An 8,763-nucleotide genomic window follows, 5' to 3' on the forward strand; every position below is an offset into this window, starting at 1 on the left:
TTCTCAACAATAAATAAGCCTTCAAGCCTCATTGTAAGACATTTTAGAGGCATGTAGTAGCCACATCTCTCCTCAAAGATAAGCTACCATCGCCTGAGCTAGTTTATTTCTATTTCTATTTGTAAGCATATTTTAGTATTTTACATTAAAGAAATTAAGTATTATTTATACTGCATCTTTGTATTTATGGTTGTATTTGTAATGTATTGCATTCATGTTTAAATCTGGATCATGGTATCAAAGCGGTTTTCTCTTTCTCTGTTTTCCTTTGCATGTCCCCAACAATGTCGAGATATAAGGAGTTAGGGCTTGAACTGGTCGAACCTTTGGAAGAATAGCCTTGCAAATATTGACTGGCTCCCATGGCGGATGAAATGAAAGATGAGGGGGCAAGAGATCTTATCAAAATATTGCTCAAAGAGGCCCTCGATTGACAAAGGGTAAGGAGTTACGGCTTGAACTGGTCAAACCTTTGGAAGAATAGCCTTGCAAATATTGACTGCCTCCCATGGCGGATGAAAAGAAAGATGAGGGGGCAGGAGATCTTATCAAAATATTGCTCAAAGAGGCCCTCGATTGACAAAGGAACGCAATGATGGACAACTTTGCCTAGATCCTTAAGCGGTTGCCCACGGGCGACACATCTACTTCCAACAGTTACTCTGGATGTGTCAAACCCTTTTAGGTACAATTTAACTTTGACATTCCCATGTTTGAGGGTGAGATAGATGTAGGTGCTATAGATAAATGGTTAAATCTGCTAGAAGGGTATTTTCTATTCATGATTTTTCCAGCCAGGAAAAGATTACTTTCACTCTTCTCAAAGCCACCCCACAAGTCAAGGACTGGTGGGAAACCTACTGTGAGCAGAAGGATGAAAGTACGACCTCACTATTTTCAGTCACATCCACTTGGAATTCATTTTGGAACGCCATCAAGGAGTAGTACTACCTTGTCAGAAGCTATGAGAATAAAAAGAAAGAGTGGACCACATTGCGGTAGGGAAGGGACTAAGACGTGCCAGATTTTACAAATATTTTTCATACCCTACGTACAAAGTTAGGTATCAAGGATTATGAGTTTCATTTTGTAATCAAATACCATGGCTACCTACACAGGTACATTCAAGACGAGATGGAGCTTTTGGACATCTCCTTGCTCGACCTGGCATGCCGATATGCTATCAAGATCAAGCAAAAGTTTAAACAGAAGAAGAGAGAATTTGGATTTACAAATCCAAAGCAAGGGAAATGCACCCCCAAACCACTGAACAAAGGACAAAGCCAAGGCAGGGTGGCCCAAGACAACCCCCCAAAGCTACAAGAAAAGAACAACACCACGAAGCCGAAGAAGGACATGGGAAAGTGGTGTGAGTTCCATAAGAGATCCACTCACAACAAAAGTGAGTGTCGTTCCATGTAGTCACTAGCGATCGAGCTAAAGTCTTAGGAATCTGATGCATGTTCTAACTCTGAGTCAGAAAATCATAAGGTGAATGACAAAGGGAAGCAAATCATCGATGCGGATTTAAATGCCACCGTTGCCACCATGAATATCCACAAGGAGAAACACGAACATCTAGAGGAGGAGGAGCACCTCTTCCACTCCCAGATGTGGGTAAAGGGATCCCCACTACAGTTCATTATCGGTAGCAGGAGCCAAAATAACCTCATTTCGGTATAGGTTGTGAAGCGACTGGGATTACCGAACATATCACACCGACAACCATACACCATCGGGTGGCTTCACTAAGGATGGGATCTTCACGTGAGCCAACAGTGTCGCCTTCGATACAACATCAATCCCTTCATGGATTTAATATTATGTGATGTTGCTCCCCTCGATGTTTTTCATGTATTATTAGGCCAACCATACTTGTGGAAGCAACATGTTGTGTATGATTCAAGGCCTCATGTTGTTATTGTTACTTTGGGAAATAAGTTGTACAGGATATCGGAGGCAGCACCACCTACCACCATCTCTTTGGTTACTGCAAAAAAATCTAGTAAGCTCATTTTCAAAACTGAGAAACTTGTTTTCCTAACGATACGCCCTTAAGGAAAGAAGAAGATGGTGGCCACGACCTCCAGACAAGGCCCCTCCACATGACAACTACAGATGGACAAGGTCATGGAGGAATACAAGGACATCTTTACCTTCTCTGCAACAGTTCCTCTACACTGTTAGGTCAAACACTCCATCGATCTAACCCCAGGTACATCGATGCCCAATGGACCAATCTATTAGCGCTTTGTTCTGGAGAATGATGAAATCAAGAGGCAGATTCAGGAGCTGCTGCAGAAAGGTCACATTTGACCAAGTTCATCACCTTGTGGGAGCCCAATAATGTTGGTACAGAAGAAGGATGGGACTTGGAGACTCTGTATTGACTATCAGGTGCTAAACAAGAACACTGTCTGGAATAGGTACCCGATCCCATGGGTTGATGACCTTCTGGGCGAACTGAAGGGGGGAAATATTTCAGTAAGATCGATTTGAAGTCAGGATATCAACAAGTACCAATCAAACCCTATGATGTGTGGAAGACTTCCTTCAAATCCAATGAGGGCCTTTTCAAATGGTTGGTTATGCCTTTTGGGTTGACAAATGCTCCTGCAACCTTCATGAGGCTAATGGATGACATCTTGCAACCATTCACCAACTCATTTGTAGCGGTATACTTGGATGACATCCTGATCTTCAGCTAAAGTTGGGAAGAGGACCTTGACCACATACAACAGGTTCTCCAAACACTGCGGCAACACAAGTTATGTGCCAATTTGGAGAAATGAACTTTTGACATGACCCAAGTTTAGTATATTGGATACATTATTGATGAACAGGGGGTGCATTTGGATCTAGCCAAGATCCAAGTCATTCAAGATTGGCCATCTCCAACCACTTTGACAAAGATCCACAACTTTCTGGGTCTTTTCAACATCTGCTGAAGGTTCGTGTTTGGATTTCCTCATATCACGTGGCCCTTGAGTCAAGTCACCAAGAGAGGAGTGAAAGAAAAATTCTTTTGGTCTAAATCTAAATAGAAGGCATTCAGAGAGTTGAAACTTCGCCTCTGATCGGCACCAGTGCTTGCATTACCAGACTTGCAACAACCATTTGAGATCAAGACAGATGCCTCTAGCTTTGCTATTAGAGTAGTCCTTGCTCAGCACGGGCATCCAGTGGCATACACAGTGAGACACTTTCAGAGACAGTCCAGAAGTATCCCACTTATCACAAAGAGATTTATTCCATTGTACAAGCATACTGAAAATGGAAGCATTACATTTTGGGGAAGGAAACAGACATCCACATAGACGACCGGCCCATACAGTTCATACAAAACCAAGGGAAGCTGCAAAATGATCACCATCAGAAGTGGTCCACATACCTGCAGCAGTTCCATTTGAATATCAATTATAAGAAGGGCAGCACCAATAATGTTGCATATTGTCTCAATCGGCCACCGATCATGGCATTAACCATCGTGCTCAACTCTTATGGGAAAGAGACTTCTGATTGGCCACTTCCCTAGAAAAGCAACCAAGAATTTGGCCACACATACTAGACACTCTCGGAGGTTCAAGATGTTCCAAATTTTCACCTCCAGGATGCCCTGTTATGCCACCTAGGTCACCTTTGTCTTCCTTCAACCGAGCGTGCCAAGATGATTTGGGAAGCACACTACAGTCAGGTTGCTCGACATTTCGGGGTCAAGAAAATGGTGGAAGTACTACAAAATTATTTCTATTAGCTGAATCTTCAACAGGATGTCGGGAAGTACATTGATCCTGCACTACCTGCACCATTGCCAAATCGACCATCGAGAAGAAAGGCCTCTATACTCCACTACCTACCCCTAGTGGACCTTGGGAATCCATCTCCATGGATTACATGTTGGGTCTTCCTTCTACTAAGCATGGAAATGACTCTGTTTTTGTGGTTGTCGACAGACTCTTGAAGATAACCATTGTGGCAGCCTGCAAGAAGAATATCACAGTAGAAGCCACTACTAAAATCTCCTTTGAACGAGTGTGGGTACACTTTGGGATCCCACAGTCTATCATCTCATATCGGGACAACAGCTTCCTCAGTACATTTTGGTCCAGTCTTTGGTTGATTCTGGACACCAAACTCACTAAGTCCACAACCTTGCATCCCCAAATTGATGGCGAGACAAAGGTTGTCAACATGATGATTGTACACATTCTGTGCATGTACAACTCAAAGCATTCACTCACATGAGATGAGAGCCTCCCCTATGTTCAGCATAGCTGTAACCAAGATCCCCACAACTCGACTAGCCACATCCTTTTCAGGTGGGCTTGGGATTCCAACAACTATGTCACATTGATGTGGCCATCCCATTTGCAGCTACTTAGGTAGATTAGGCTCATTTCCAGTCTGAAATAGATAAGCCAAACAACTACATTGAGCACATCCAACATATCTGCAGGAGGTCCATGAAATTTTCGGGAAATCAAATGCCAAGTACAAGCAGCAACATGATCAACATTGGGTGCCACACAAGTTTCAGGTGGGTGACTAATTCTAGTTGCATTTGCAAAAGTGCTGCCTTACCGGAGCCTATCGGAAAATGAGACCAATCTGATATGGTTCTTACACCATTACAAAGGTTGTGGGAGACAATGCATTTGAGCTTAACATTCCCCCATTCCTTGGTCTGCACCTAGTGTTCAATGTGGACCACCTTCGGCCATACTTTCCACCATTACTAGACACATCCGACATTGTATGAACAACTCATACCGATAGAGTTAAATCCATATTGCATGGAACAAGATGCAACTAATCGGATCATGGACACGCAGATCAAGTACACTCGCCAGTAGAAGATCCAGCTGTATCGAGTTGTCAAATCAGGTGAACTCCTTCATGAGCGCAAGTGGCTCACAAAGGACCAAGTTCAGTGGAAGTTTCCTCATCTCATGGAGGAACTCAACACAATGGGTACCATTGCTTCCTAAGGGGAGAGGAATGATCCAGGTCAATATTGGTGGCCACTCGCCAATTCCACTTGGACCCCCACCATTGTTTCTTTCAATTTTGCAGTTTCCTTAATTGTAGCACATTTTACTATTTTTAGTAGTTTTTCGGGTCCTGAACATCCAAAGCCGTTTTGAGGCACTAAATGACGTTTTTTGGGAAACCTGGGAGAAACATGGGTTCATCGATGGATGTCTCTCATCACAAACTTGCAGTCCTTAGATAGATCCTTCTAGCGAGGTATTTTGCACGTCAAAAGGAAGATCGTATGCCAAAGTTACGACCCCGAGAAGTTGATATGCCAATTTACCCAAAATGGGGCCCATAGTTTGGCTCTTCATCACTTAGGGTTAGGTTTTTGGATATTTATGGTTTTCCATTGTTTCTCAATAATAAATAGGAGTTCGAGCCTCATTGTAAGACAGTTCAGAGGCATGTAGCCACCACATATCTCCTCAAAGATAAGCTACCATTGCCCGAGCGAGTTTATTTCTGTTTCTGTTTGTAAACATATTTCAGTATTTTATATTAATGAAATGAAATATTATTTCTGTTTCATCTCTATAATTATGGTTATCTCCGTAATTTTTTGTGTTCCTTCTTAAATCTGGATCATCATCTCTCTCATTTTATGAAGCTAAGAAGAAAAACCGAAATTAGGGCAAATAAATATGTAAATTTTATAATCTGTTATTAAATTTTAAAGTTAATATGGTGGATAGAATTGTATATGAAATTTTAATTCATAAATTTATGTTCTTTTTATTTAGTTGTAGTTTCCATCCTGCAACCCTACTTTTCCCAATCCACCAATATTTTCTAGCATATGTTACACATTTATTGTTCCTGTCATCACCATTACAAGGAAATCATAGATTACAATTATAAATTATTTCTCCAATAATTTTATAAACTCTCCTTACTGCTACTAGTCTGGTAGCATAGCCATTTATAATCGTAATCGATATGAAATATTTTCTATAGACTATAATTCCTATAGCATTTCATATTGCAATTTGTGGTTTCTTTGCTTTATTATTTTTTGCTATTCATTAGTTCTTTAACATCTATTTGATCTTAATATCCTTTTTTCGTTGGATTTAAAAGAAGTAGTGCATTCTGGGAATTGTTTCTAGCCAGTATTGAAAGTATTTTGGTTTTTGAAGTACATCAAGATGCGAGAAATTGTTTCCAAATGGTTGGAAATGTGTCAATGGTTTTTTTCGATTTCTTGGCATTTTCCAATGTTTTTGCATTAATTTTTTAGAAGTTGTAGTTGAAAAATTAGAAAGAAGGAAATAAATGGTTTTCTAATCCTTCCCTAGCTCATTAAATCAAAAGCAATAACTCTAAAACATGTGAAAGCTCGAGTAAAACAAATAAGATATTTTAAGGGAGGTGAAGTGAAATAACTTCAATGAAAAGATCTTCTCTTCACATTTTTCAAAATTATTTCCTGACATTACCTTTGTTTCTTGTAGTTTCCTAAAAAATCTACCCTGAATGTTCTTGTTTACGGAAACTCATTTTCTTCTCTTTGTTGGTTTCCATCTCCAATACTTGGGGATAGATAGAAAAACATGTATCTCTTACCCTCATTTTCATATATGTCCAATATAGGTTGAATTTTATCTAGCGATACTTACTTATTGATGCCAATCTCCATGGTTATTTGAAATTCTATCAGAAATTATGATATGGGAACTATTGTCGCAGGCTTTAGATTTGATACAAGGGAAGAAAGTGTTGGTGTTAATGGACTCATCCTTAGATGGAAAATATTCAAATGAATATGTAATTGAACTAGTTAGACTAGCTTCAAGGTGCTTTATGTATGAACCTCGACTAAATCTCAATACTGAATTGATTCTCGAAACTCCTCACAAGACTAAGTAGTATAACATGAGCTTGGTGATGCCAACTTCCTAGTAGCAAGAGTAGATACTATTCTCTTCCACCTTGAGTTAGGTTTTACATGTTGATGATTTTTTGCTTCACCATTAGTGCAAAAGGAGCCACCAAAAATAAATGATCATCATGCCTATATTATTTGCAAATTTGTTGTCATATTTGTGTTGGAAATGTTTTTATTGTTTTATTATTTTGCATCTGACTTTAATGTAAATCTAGCTATTGTGTTTTCAACCATTCCATTCAAAAGTATCATTTTCAATTACCTAAGATTTGTGAGTTCTTTGTAAAGTGATATTATTAAATTTATTTTGAGACTGATTCTGATATAATTTTAGTTGTTGTGATTTTAATTTAGATGTATTTTTATTTTAACTATTTAATTCAAAATTGTATTCTAATTACAAGTGAAGTAAAATTAATCAAAATTGCAAGCTATTGATATTTTGTTTTAATTTTAAATGTTTTATTATGTCTTTTAATGAAATTGTTTTTAATAGCTATTATTTTTATTGTCACTTTTATTGCGAGTCTTTAAAAAAACAGTTTCATTAATGGTAAAAATAGAATTAGTTTTAAAACTGATTGGGCAGCTACTCTTGGAAAAAAAAAGCCAACCTTTGCAAGAAATGGAGTGGTTCCTAAGGCAAGACAGCCTTTGCAAGAACTGGAGTAACCATCAAAAGGTATGTTTTTTTCAACTTTCTTTCCACATTCCCCTACTCCTCCTATCTACCTTTCCACGTCTTGGTGCAATTGCTACATGGTTGTGACATTGAGCTAACTCCATTGAGTTATTTTTATCAAGTTAAAGATAGGGGCTTCATGATTTTAGATTTTACAAAGATTACACCTTATGTGTTGAGCATTTTTTTAAAAACAATGTCTATATGTGCAATTTCAAGGACTATCATAACTCACATAATTCGTTAAAAGGTACTAGCTCAATGGAAGAGCATCTCGAGGTTGGTGGTTTGATTCCATTGTCTCCTAGTATGAATTAATCAATGATATTGTAGTTTATTTTTAGTTAAATACTTTTAATATTGGTTTATTTCAATGGTGAGATATTTTTGTAGATTCATTATTTTATATTGTCTCTAAAGAGATAAAAGTGACGTTGTATTCTCTTTGAATGTAAATTTTTATTGTCTCTAAAGAGGCAACAGTTAGGATCAAAGACATTGTCTCTTTAATGACAATATGTCTTTAATCCCAACTATTGTCTCTAGACAAAAATGAAATTGTCTATGGAGAGACAAAAATGAAATTGTATCTTGAGAGACAAAAATGCTTATGTTATATATTGTCTTTATAGAGACAATATTTTAAGACAATTTAATTTGGGACACCTGCTTAAAGACAATATTTAAGACAATACACAAATTTTCTTTTGTCTCAAGTTAAGACAATTTACCCAAAAATTGTCTTAAACATTGTCTTAAAATCCTTTTGTGTTGTAGTGACCAATCACCCATATTCAGAGTAAAAAACATAAAAAAAAAAATACAATCAAATAAAAAGAAAAAGAAAAATACCACTCTTTTGTGATTAATATAATGGAATCACCAACCTTCCAGGTAAGGAAACCACATAAGAAAAAAGGGAAAAAAATACCTCATATGAAGAAAAAGATGAAAAACAACTCTTCTGTGATTACATATCTTCTATGATTAATGTAATATATAGAAGTATGAATTTAAAAGGTTTCGAACCACTCTTATGTGATGAATGTAATATAGAGGAGTATGAATTTAAAAGGTTTCGAACCACTCTTCTCTGTTTAGTGTGATCTAATCACCGACCTGTGAAGGAAACGGCATAAGAAAAATGAGAAAAGAAGAT

The sequence above is a fragment of the Pinus tabuliformis genome, chromosome 6 (assembly GCF_031772625.1).
Source record: "Pinus tabuliformis cultivar Carrire ecotype Pingquan chromosome 6, CPIR1, whole genome shotgun sequence".
Lineage (NCBI taxonomy): Eukaryota > Viridiplantae > Streptophyta > Pinopsida > Pinales > Pinaceae > Pinus > Pinus tabuliformis.